This window comes from Alligator mississippiensis, chromosome 4 (assembly GCF_030867095.1).
Source record: "Alligator mississippiensis isolate rAllMis1 chromosome 4, rAllMis1, whole genome shotgun sequence".
Classification (NCBI taxonomy): Eukaryota; Metazoa; Chordata; order Crocodylia; family Alligatoridae; genus Alligator; species Alligator mississippiensis.
Genome location: NC_081827.1, coordinates 93,417,484 through 93,429,850, shown reverse-complemented (window position 1 = coordinate 93,429,850; position 12,367 = coordinate 93,417,484). Strand labels below are relative to the sequence as shown.

The window sequence follows — 12,367 nt, the reverse complement described above, 5'->3', positions numbered from 1 at the left end:
ACTTGGGAAACTGGTACAATTTTTCTGTAGGTGTCATTGTTCTTCACATCCTTCATTTTTAAAATATGCACTTTCCATGTCACACAGTTGTAAAAACTACTGTCAAAATAGGACCCAAACATAAGCCAGAAGTGTCCAGTCAGTCTTCAATCAGCTTGAAGCAACAGCTCTAAGAGTTGTGAACTATCCATTTCATCATTCCCTCACACTTATCCCAAATTCAGCCTCTGGCCTGTTTACAATCCTCTCTCTCAGGATCAGGACTTTATTACCAAACCCAAGGCTTGGTAACATCTTAGTTAACTCAGAGAAATGTGACAGTTGATACTGGTGCAGAATGAAATTCATTATACCTATCATTACCATATGACAGAAATACACAATCAGGTTGTTTTTCAATTTTCTCTTGTTCACCAATTAAACAAAATGAAATCTATACCACCCATTGTGTTCAAAAAACTTAAAAGAAAGGACACAAATGCAAAATAAAAACTTCCAAAACTAAAAACTGATTAATAATGATCCATTCTTGGAACTTAAGTGAAATTGTGATGGAGTAGGGCAAACCCTAAATCCAATGTGGCCTTTCAGTGGCCTTTCCTGGAGGTCCTCAGTTGTAGAACGCCTACCCAGAGGTGATTTGCTTTGGTCCCTCTACAGTTGGATTCAGGAGAGGTCACACATTTAATCTGTAGCTTCCTGTCTTGTTTCTCCAACTCCACCTGTCTTAACTTTTTTGTATTCCTTCCTTCCACTAAACAGTTTGAGAACTCAGTTAACAATGGGGGTTTTTTTTATTTCTTCGAGAGGAAAACCAAGCCCCTACCAGTCTGAATTTCATATATACTGCGTGGGTGTAGGTTGTAGCCGTGTTGGTCTAAGGACATAGGCAGATAAGGTTCCTTGGGTGAATTTGATATCTTTTATTAGACCAACCCAAATAGTTGGAGAATAGTTATTAAGCAAGCTTTCGAGTTCAAAAACCCTTCGTCAGGCTAAGGAAGTTTCAGCAGTTGGTGTGTGCTCTTCCTGGATGGAATGAAAAGTAAAGAAGCCAGGGGCTGGGCTGGGGAGTCAGTTGCCAAGCAGATTATAATGTATATATACACTGCACTTCATTTAAATGCCTTGCTATTGTCTATAAATGGATAAACAGAAAAACAGTACATTTCTAAATTGCATTTTTATGGCTATGCTTGTCTCTGTATGCCACCCACCACATTTCCTTTCTTTTAAAAAAAAGAGAAAGAAGTAGGAGATCAGTGGTAACAAGTGGCCTGACAGGGGGCACTTTTTCTGTTGCTATATCTGGTAATTTTTGTGGTCCTATCCTGCAATAATCTGAACCAGATTACTAACATCTGAAGTTGATGGGATTGTGTGCCACGCTTACGGTACATCTGTAAGTGACTTCAGGTCCGAGGCCTTTGTGAGTTACAAACACATATCGAAAAGATCCATTACCAAACAAGTGTCAAATTACTACGCCACAATTCATCAGCTAAAATAACTGAGTCTCCACTCTTTTTATAGTATCATTAAAACATTTATGATACCATCAGAATGGAGTTTTATAAGGTTGTGGTAATTACACATAGCAGGATCAAGTCTTCCTGCTTGGAAAATGAACGTCCACTTATTTTACATAAACACTCCGAATTTGTATTCACATTGATTTACAAAAGGAAACCATTCTTCTTTGACAACATTCTGTTCCAGTGACCTTCTCCCTTCAGCAGATTATGAGATTTTATTATTTATTACATCCAGGGTAGCACATAAATAAGCAGATTTTCAACACGGTTTCAGAGGAGCACTTGCTCTCTTGTCACATCAAGGTCTACTTTGAAACTAGTTTGTGGCTCATTAACACAACAGATTAGAATGACTCCCAAGGAGCCATTATGATAGGTTGTCAGTAATCCTGCCAAAGCTGGACATCATTCACGGCTCCTCTTGTTAACGCTGCCGCTGGCCAGGGCGCGGCGGACTAAATCTTGAATTCACGTACGTGGGCACACATTGCCACCAATCAGTCACTTTGCATACCCATAGAAAAGTGGAGCAGGGCTTTGCCAGGCACATGGCAATTCGCAGTAGTCCACATGCTAAAAAAATCCTCAAAGAAAAATGTGACTGCACATGTCCCGGCAAGCAGCATTCTCCGCAACCCTGGAAATAAGCTGGAGTATCTCTCTTTTTTCCCCCACCCTGGCTCTGACGGTCAGCGCCACTGGTACGACAGCCCTTAGTGCATCCAGCCGGTATTATCCAATTCTTTTTTTTTTTTGCAAAGGAAAAACTCAGCCAGCGGTGACCGCACCTGCATGCTATTCCAGCCTGTACAACATCCCCCTTCCTTCCCCGCTTTACACCGCAGGGCTCAGCCCACCGCCTTCCACAGGCTCAAAAAAAAAAAAAAAAAGAGAGCAAAGAAAAAGGACAAAAAAGGGGGACCCGCTCGCCAAGTTTGAGCCCAGAGCCGACGAGGCCCAGCAAGGCAGAGGTTTGGCAGGCGAGGGGCTGGCCTGGAGCTCTCCGGGCTGCGAGCACTTGAGAGGGGACGTGCCCCCCCCCCCCCCCACAAAAAAAAAGATTAATCATTGCTTAAAAATACACGGAAAGAAAACAAGCCCCCCAGCGCCTCGCGCCCGTCAACTCCCGCGGCGCCAGCACCGGCTCCATCAAGTACCTCGCACGAGACCCGTCCCCCGTCCCCCGGCCCCGCCGCATTCCTGCAGACGGACCCCGCGGGGGTGGCGCGTCCCCCCCCGCACCGAGACTGCGGCCCGCGGGGCCCCACTCTCACCTCACCTCGCGCCGCGGCGGGCGGGCGGGCGGGCGGCGGGGGCTGCGGCTCAGCCCGCTCCTTTGTGCACCGCGCTGTGCCCGGCGCAGCGGGCGAGGCGAAGCGAGGCGAGCGCCCTCCGCCCCCTCCCCGCGCAGCAGGCGCCGCCCCCGCCCCGCCCCGCCCTGCCCGGGCCCAGGGGCCCCGGCAGGGCTCCCCGCACTCACCGCACCGCTCCGGGGCCCGGCGCCGCGCTGGCTGCTGCGGGCGGGGAGCTGCCGAGCTGCCGCTGCGCGTCCCCCCTGCCCCCGCGCCTCGCATCCTCCGTTACTATGGATATCGTCTGTGTGGCTCCTCCGCGCCCACCCGCGCACGCGGGAGGGGGGGGGCGCCGAGGAGCGGGCGCCCACGGGCGGCCCCGCCAGCTCCCCCCGCACTGCCGCCGCGCCCCCGCCCGCCTCCCCGGGGCCACGTCTGGGGCGCGTCCCAAACCGCCGCGGCTCCCACGAGCCGGCGAACAGCTTCGGTTGTGGCTGCTTCCCCCTCCCCCCTGGGCCCGTCTGGGCCAAGCTCAAATTCCCGAGGTGAGCGGCCCCCGGGGGTGCTGCTGCTTCCCTCCTGGCTGCAGCCCCAGGAAGCTCGGGCCCCGGGACTGCGACTTGTCACCCAGTGCCCCCCGCCCGGCTGAAGGGTGAATCTGGTACTGGCAAAGCCCAGTGACTGAGCACAGCTCCATCATCATGTCTGTGTGGCTCTACCACCCTCCCAGGCCAAATCCAGGAAGCATTGGCATTGCACATGCACCCCCCGAGCTCGGCAGCGCGCCCCTGCAAAAAAACGACACTGGCAGTGACACCTGCTGGCAGTCGCTACTCGCCACCAACACCGCCAGCGGCATCTGCAGGCACTCCCCGATCGCCGCTGGTGGCCACCAACACTGCCAGCAGTGTCTGTGGGTGGCCCCCGACTGCTGGTCAGCGCTCACCACCCCCCACCGCTGACAGCACCATGGCCGCCTGCAGGAGCTCACCGCTTGCCACTGCCATGCTCCTGCCTAGCGTTCCCTCTAAACTGCGCGGCATGCACAGCCATGCACGTACACCTAGCAGCATGGCATGAGTGCACCTGTGTGGCCATGCACGCCGCACAGCTCTTAGAGGGAACCCTGCTCCCACCGCCAACAGCACTGCCACTGCCACCTGCAGGAGCCTGCCATGTCCCCCCAGCCTCCAGGGGCACACGGTGTTCATGCCAGGCAGGCAGACATGTCCAAGCCCCAGGCCTGGAGGTTTTGGGGTTCAGAAGCCCCCTGCCTCGCTTGATCTTGGCCAAAAGGCCAGATACGTAGCTGAGGGCAGAGCTGCTCTTTCAGTTGCCCCAGTAGCTCTTACCTCCCCCCCACCCCAAAGGCATTTTTTACCCAGGAGGGGTAAGCCAGGTTATCGTTCAAGTCCAGACAACTACAGGCTAGGAGCAGAATTTGGTCAAGTCAAATACCCAAGGGTGCCAGGGTGAGTGAAGTGACCTCCCCTGTTATTATTTTAGTAAAAGGGACATTATTTTTGTACAATCCCAACAGATCACTAGGTCTACTCTGGGACCTACTGGGTTAGATGATTTAAGCCCTGCTATTGCAATTGCTTGCATGTATCCTCAAGAGGTGCCTTCCCTAGCTTCTGACTTTTACATGTTCTGCTTAAATACATCACCAGTCTGATTAAGCAATGAAAGCGACTTTAATTATTTCGCCCCATAGCCTCAGTTTCTACACATCTTTTATCACCCCACTAATGCTCAGCATGATTTCAGCTTCTGGATAAAGAAGAGACAAGGATGGGAATGGTGGGAATAATAGAGATTTTGTAGATCTGGACAGGGATTTGGTGACAACAGTATAATCAATTTTTCAAAGCGTCTACATTTACTAAGCTAGTACGCCCAAGTTTCTCACTTCAGAAGCAGTAACTTCACTTACAAATTAAAATAAAGAAAAAAGTAATGTGCTGACCCTTTCATTTTCAGTGCGCAATCTTCTGTGCTTGCACCAAATTGCAAGCACAAATAATTGTGTATGTAAAATTATGATGAGCCCTGGTTGGGCTTCTTTTGAAAATTTGTCTCTAAAGTCTTAATTATGTCTTAAGCCAAAGCTAAGCTGAAACATTTTGAAAAGTGCCGTAACACAAACAGTACATGTTTATGCTCATAAAACACTTCATTATTTTGTTAATATCAATCAACGTGTTTATCATGCAGCCCATTCTCATACTCCTTTCACCAAAGAAACAAAAACCCCCAAAACACCACCACAAACTGACAATAAGTAAACATAACTGATGAGTTAAGTGACATGTAATGATTAATTAGCTGAACAACATTTGGGGAAGAGATACAAAACACTATAATATTGACTCTGAACATAGTAATACATGTATGACTAATGTGAACACAGTAACTTTTATTATAAACCATTTCCTTATTTACTCAAATATAAGACAACCCTTAATATAAGATGACCCCCCAATAATTAAATTGTATATTTGGAAAATGTATACATTTGTTATAATTTCCCAGGTATAGAATCTAATTTATTGGAGGTTTGCCTGGGATTTATCCCCCTCCCACTGCTACAGCAGTTTATGCCAGGGGTTTTCAACTCCCAACTCGTGTGCTGGATCCAAACCTTAGCACCTTGTCTGTGGGGAGCACCATGGGCCATGGCTCTGCTTGCTAGATCTGGGATGCAGGATGGCATGGGGCCTGATCCTGGCATGTGGGGCTGGGCAGAAGTGATGCTGGTGGCACCACCTACAGAGCCTGATCCCCACATATGGGACCAGGTGGAGGAAGCAGGGGCCCTGGAGCCTGATCCCCATATGCAATGCCAGGCAGAGGCAGCATGGGGTCCTAGAGCCCTGATTACAGCACACAGGGCTGGGCACAGGCAGTACAGGGTCTTGGGACCTTGATTGCAGCATGCAGGACCAGATGGAGGTGGTGTGGAGTCAGGGGCCATGATCTCAGCTATCCATGGGGCTGGATAGGCACAGCACAGTCCAGATCTAGGCATACAGGCCTGATCCTGGGGCATGGGACAGCCCATCTGGCCCATGGAGCAGCCCTGCACCATCCATTTGGCCCATGGAGCCAAAAGGTTGAGCACTACTGGTCTACACCAAAGAAAAGGTGGGTAACCATATTCTGCATCAGCTGGAATCTATGCATTGCCTTCACATTTATTTTCAGATACAGTAGGTGTGTCTATACATGCAACTAACACATAGCAATAAACACCGGCACAGTGCTGGAGTTTATTGCTCCTGGGAGTAGTGTTTGCGTATGCACCCAGGACCACAGCATGTTGAGCTGAGGCGGAGCAGCCCTGGCTGGCAGGGGACTCTTGGGGGCTCAACCTGCCAGCCCTGGGGCTGCTCCAAACTGGCTTAATGTGCTGTGGCAGGGCTGGCTGGGGCATGAAGGTGCTTCAGGGCGGGCGGGCGGGCGGGGGGGAGAGTGGCTAGCTGGCAGGAAGCACCCTCATGCCCCAGCCAGCTCCATCACTGTCTATATGTGCATTTCACTGCATGTAACTACTCCATTGTAGGAGTTAATTCGTTTACTGTGGCCTAAAAGCACTGCACATGTAGACAGTGACTGACGCTTTACTGTGGAGCTAGTTAGTCAACTTCACAGTAAAGCATCTCATGTAGATGCCCAGTGAGTCCAGGACCCTGAGATTTCACACCATTTGGGCAAGTAAGGCATACACAGTTTCTGCAGATGGTAGGGATTAGTGCATTAACTGTAACTGCCTTTCAATCACCATTACTTTGGTCTTATCTAGATTGTGCCATAGCCTCTTTGTCCAAGAGCTGATCGCTTGTATACATTTTCATGTTTTAATAGTGTTTGCAGAAGTGCTGAATGCCTTATAAATTATGGTTGTCTACATACAGTTGGCTCTTAAGGGCTGGAGTGGTGGGGCAGGGGAGGGGGAGAGCAGGAGGCGAGGGGGAAGGGGACTTCCTGCCTGTGGCTTCAGGGGATTGGCTGCCCTGATTGCCTCACTGAGCCCATCTGGACTGGGCTCGCTGCAGGTAGCGTTTGTTCGGGGGATGACTTGCTTTGATGTCTTGATGGGGACTGGCTGGGTCCACGGTTCTGGTCTGGCCTTATTATAAAGCCTATAAAAATGTTTGTGGGATTGGTGGATGGAGTAATTATATCCCATAAATTGTATCTACTGTAGTTCATTTGTGAACCAGAGACATCTTAACTGGTATTGGTGGGAGAAAGTGATTTTGATGTCCAAGATGTGGATGACAGTGGGTTTCAGGTGACTGTACTAGCATGCTAACTCATCATCATCTTGGCCTTATATTTCAGTCATTTTCCTAAATACAGTTGAAAACCTAAGGTTCAGAAGTTTTCAAAAATAGACTGGCTGTGGTTGTTTGCAATCTGGGAAAAAAGGAATAAAGATTTTCATCTTCACATGAACCAGGTGATGTCTCAAACTAGGAGCATGGTGTGTTCATTATGTCTCCATTGTTCACTGCAGATTTGTCTGGCAATGCATGTTGGTCTAGAGCAGTGGTTCTTAACCTTTTTAGACTTAAGACACTCCTCCTTACACTAAACGAACAGCTCAGAAATTGCCAACTCTAAGCTTTCACTCATTTTTTGACTATAGAAAAATAGTAGGGCAATGCTTCTGTTGCAAGAACAAAAGAATATATTAATTATTTTTAAAGTAATTTGAAGCATTTTTCCAGTAAATCTTCTCTACATTATTACAATGTTCTAAACGTTCAATGAACTTTCCATAAGTTTGAATGTTTTGAATCTTTTTCCTTTTTCACACCTGAAAAGGTCAGCGTATGGTCACATGACTCCTGGTTAAAGATGAACACTCCCAGTTTGAGCTTGACTAGTGACATGAGTATCACTATTGATCTAGTATCTGGAAGTTCAGTGAAAGCTAAAATTAATCCTTGGTGGGAAGAACCCCCGGGCAGCTCTCTGTAGACTGGAATAAAAGAGCAAGATAAAACAATTTAAAATAAGATTTAAAGGGCTTGGTCCTGATATTCGTGCTCAGGCACACTCACATGGACTTCAAAGAGCATTTAATCTGAATTAAGACTGCACAGTTGGGTCCCAAACTGAAGGTGATATGAGTGATCGAGGCTGTAATAATCATCAGAGATTTAAGTAAAAGTCTTTACTGATATTTATTTACTGAGCATTGGGAGATTACAAAAACAATAGATGAATTACTGGAATGAAAATAATCTTACTATTAAAAAGAGCTACTTATTTATATTTGCATACAATGAAAGAACGAAATTCTAGAGCAGTGAGAGGCCACCATATTTGAAATAGCAACACAGTCAGTCCTGCTTTGCTCTCAGTAGGAGATACTTAACTCCTACTGAATGGGAGATCAGATGTGAGCAGTAAGATTCAAGTCACTCTTCTTTATTGGTATATCTGCTTTTTTGTTGTTATTGGATTATTATTCTTTATATCTGTTATTTTTTTCTTTATATTTTCCTTAAATATAGGAACAGAATGAGCAGAGCCTACTTTGCTGGGCTTACAAGTTAATCCTCACTGCTAGATAGTGTAGTTGCCACTGGAGAGAGCATTTTGATGCGGACATTAGATGACTGAGTACAAACAATCATTTTACTTTTTTGATCAAGAAAAGTGTGTATAATATGAGATGTGTATGAGTAAGGGCTGTCTGAATTCACAAAGAAAGGCACACTTAAATAAGATGCCTTCTGAAAGGCTCCAATGCACCCTTGCCTCAAAAGTAGACTGTCTCCCTAGAAAAGAGGAGCAACAAGGTTTAGTGGTAAGATTAAGGGAAACATTTAACTGGGGGCATGTCTACACATGTCACTGGGCTAAGGACAGAAGTTACACATAAACTGGTTTGAGTGATCAGAAACTGGTTTAAACCCATAACAGAATAGAAGTTCAGTACACATAAACCAGTTTCAAAGTGGCTGAAACTGGTTTATGATAAACCTGGTCGAATATAGTATCAGACTTAACTGATTTAGGTCAAACTGGTTTATGAAACTTCTGTCCCAAACCCCTTCCTGGTTCAAGTTAAATCAGAGTCCTCCAGTATACCAGGATGTTTTGCAGCCTTGGGCTGGGCCAGGCTGGGCTGGGCTGAGCTGTCTGTTCCAGAGAACAGTGAGGGCTGGCTCACTGGCCCCCCTCCAGGCAAACCCCAGCTGGTAGCTGGGGCCAGGGAGAGTAGTTAAACTTCCCTTCCCCACAGTACAGAGCTGCCCTGCCCTGCCCTGCCCTGCTAAACTTACTGCTGGCTGTGACTGTGGGCTACAAATCCCCGAGGCACCTGGAAGCAGGAAGAGGAAGTGATGAGCAACCCTGCAGAGTCTTGCTACTGTGATTGTGGGCTGCAAATCCCAGAGACCTCGGGGGCAGCAGGAAGAGGAAGCAAACACACAGCCCATGCTGGCTACGTGCCAGAGAGTCATGCTTTAGTGCCCCCTGGCTTCTGACTTGAGCCACTGCAGGCACGTGGCTGCATTTCCTGGATCGAAAGTGAATGTCTGTTCATTTGCTTATTGATTCAGTCTTTGCAGCTTACACTAACCTGCAAAGACTGAATCAATTCAGTCTTGGGCTTTTTGACTATCTGTACTTAGCCTTAATGTGAAACAATAAACTCTGGCACTTATTGCTCCAGAGTTTATTATTTCCAGGTGCAGTATTTGAATGTGTGCCCAGGACTGCAGCACGCTGAGCCAGGTCATAGCTGCCCCACCTGACACAGGGCTCCGGGGGTCAGCCTGCAAGCCTGGGGCTGCTCCCCCCCAGTTCAGTGCGCTGTATGTGGAGGGGCTGGCTGGAGAATGAGGGTGCTTCAGTGTGGGCCTAGGTGGCAGGCACCCTTGTGCTCCAGCCAGCTGGGGCAGCATCTACATGTGCACTACTGCAGAGTAAAAATTCCATAGCAAGACAGTGTTGGTACAAAACTGACATTCGTGACATACGTGGCTATCAGAAAACTGAAGCAGTTGTGACATGTGGGCCTATGTGATTCAGAGCACATAGCCAGCTACAGTATCAAGCTGATTTTGCACAACAGAAGCCTACATTTATATTTCAAGGTAAAACCTGTAAGTGACAGACCTGAGTGGGGGAGGGTCACCAGACAGCTTGCTTAAAACAGGAAAGCAGGAAACATGTTTACATTCAGACAATAACTTGTGGAGATCATCCAACCGTATTTATCTATTAACTCTATTAAATTAGAAGAAAGGACCAAATGTAGTGAATGTTATCATCTTGCTAATAGTAGATGCTTAGATATAAGAACAAAGTAACAACCCAGTGTAAGTAAGGTTTGCAGGATATGAATCCCAATTAAGTGACACCTTCCAGATTTGCAAGAATCTGGTCTGATCCAGTTATGAAGGTTCCAATGAAACAAATATGAAAGTGACTCTCCTTCTGCCCTAAAGAAGGGTGTTTGTAGCTGAAAGCTTGCAAAGAACATTTTTTTCCAACCATTTATTTGGTCTAATAAAAGATCTCACATTTACCCAAAGAACCTTATCTGCCAGTGAAACAAAGAAATTTAAATAAAGCCAATCAGGGATCTTTGATTAGAATATTAAAATCTTGTTTACCAGCCACCCAGAAATAGGGAATGTAACTGGAAGGAATTGGGAAGGCAACTCTTCACACCTGTGGGCCTGCTGCACATACCAAGATGCTTGCCTAATGGAACATTAAAGAAGGATTTCCCCCCCTCCTGCTGTGAAGAAGCAGGATGAGACCTTCTGTGGCAGAGAGAGACTTGTCCCATAAAATTATGCTTATCCTTGGCAATTAATCTTGTTTTTGGTCATTAATCAATGAACTTCTCACATTGGTTGGAATGACCTCAGGGTTTGTTTGTTTTTTTTCCATCCTTCCTACCTCCCTCAAAATTTGTTAACAATAGTACTTGGATTTATAAGTACTACACAACTGCAGAGTTACTTAGTTTACTCCAGCCTAATAAGGGTGCATGTATAGACGTGCGGTACTTACTGCAAAGCTAATTAGTCAACTCTGCAGGAAATGTCTCATGTAGATGCACCCTGGATGGCATAAAGTAGCGCTTAAAATGAACTGTCCTGAAGGAGGTCTTGTAGGAGTCAAAATTACCCTCCTCTCCAGCATTTTCACAAAACTTCCTGACAGATACAGAGACACCACTGCTGACAATGGGAAAAGCAGTAGCGTTCTCTCCTGTTTCTTCTGCCTGAGAAAAGCCAGCCCTGAGGAACACTGCACCAAGCACAAATCCCATGCACATCTTTGCCTTTCTTCTGACAAAGACACATTCTTTACTGCCAGTACTGTCATGTTGAGAAGAAAGAAAGAAAGAAAGAAAGACTTTGACTTTTAAGAGACCTTTATTCCCCGGAGGGTGATGACTCGGAGCCAGTCAAAAGCATGTACAAGGACGCCCAAAGCTCTGGGCCTCGTGGACAAGGCCTGGGCTCATGGCCTGCAAGGCCTGCCCGTACACGCTAGACAAAAAAACACCAACCAACACAACGAACATAAGGACTATTTACAGTATTTACAGTTCTGCCAGCAGGGACACCCATGGAGGCCTCCGGGGTCGACCCGCACGAGCAAAAGTCCAGGGCCTCGGCCCGCTTGACGCGTCTCTGCGGCTTGAGCAGCCGGTGGCATCACAGAACGAGGATCAGGCGTCCCGCCTCGACCCGGCACAGCACCCCCTCGAGGGCCCAGCGCTCCTCAAAGGCGGGCACCGTCCGCCGGAGGACAGCGTGCTCAAACTCGAGCGAGAGGCGGGCTCGCACCAGCAGGCGGAAGAGCTGCAGGGCGTCGACCATCCCGGTGCCGCTGAGCTGGTTTCGCCGGCTCTTCAGGGTGGCCATCTTGGCCTGGCCCAGCAGGAAGTTGGCCAGGCTGACCGTGGCCCGCTCGGCCGCCCAGTATGGAAAGGAGTGGACGTAGGCGTCTTCGGAGAGGTCTCGGCCCAGTACCCGAAGCAGTGCGCCCAGGGCGGCAAAGAGAGGCTGCAGCCGGGGGCAGTCGAGGAAGGCGTGGAAAATGTCCTCGTCCAGCACCCCCGGGCAGAAGGGGCAGGCCGCCGAGGCCGCTGGGTCCAAGTGAAGCACAAAGGTGCCGGTGGCCAGGATGCCGTGCACGAGCCGCCACTGCAGGTCGCCGGTCTTCTTGGCGATGGGCGCCTTATACAGCGTGCGCCACGCCGGGGTCCCGGGCCGCGCCAGGCGCCGCCGCCACGCGGTGTCAGGGCGGCCGGCCAGCACCTGGGCGTGCCGGGTGCGCACCACCCACATGTAGAGGCCCTTGCGGGGCAGGGTGCCAAAAGGGCAGCCCGTATTGCTGCTGGGGGGCACCGGGAGCCTGAGCAGCGTGTTGGGCCGCTCGGCCAGCTCGCCGGGTACCGCTGGGATGACGGGTAGCGGTGGGAAGGCGTCTTCTGCGGCGTCTGCGGCGGGGAGGGGCCGGCGAGTCTGGAGATGGGCTTCCAGGGCGGTCGCT

At 48.9% G+C, this 12,367-nt stretch overlaps 1 protein-coding gene across 17 annotated transcripts in view; it reads right to left on the bottom strand.

The window, feature by feature from the left end:
• The window catches only part of ANKS1B (ankyrin repeat and sterile alpha motif domain containing 1B), an 870,204-nt gene that overhangs the window by 133,622 nt on the left and 724,215 nt on the right, over positions 1-12,367 (bottom strand). Inside the window, exon 1 of one of the 17 annotated variants that reach the window (XM_059726327.1) lies at positions 3,016-3,098. The exons of 14 other annotated variants lie outside the window; for them this stretch is intronic. The gene's annotated coding sequence lies outside the window, so the exon portion shown is untranslated. Of the gene's footprint in view, positions 1-2,809; positions 2,915-3,015; positions 3,099-12,367 lie in introns of those variants that run through there. 2 more of the 17 variants (XM_059726329.1, XM_059726328.1) reach the window with 2 other exon arrangements.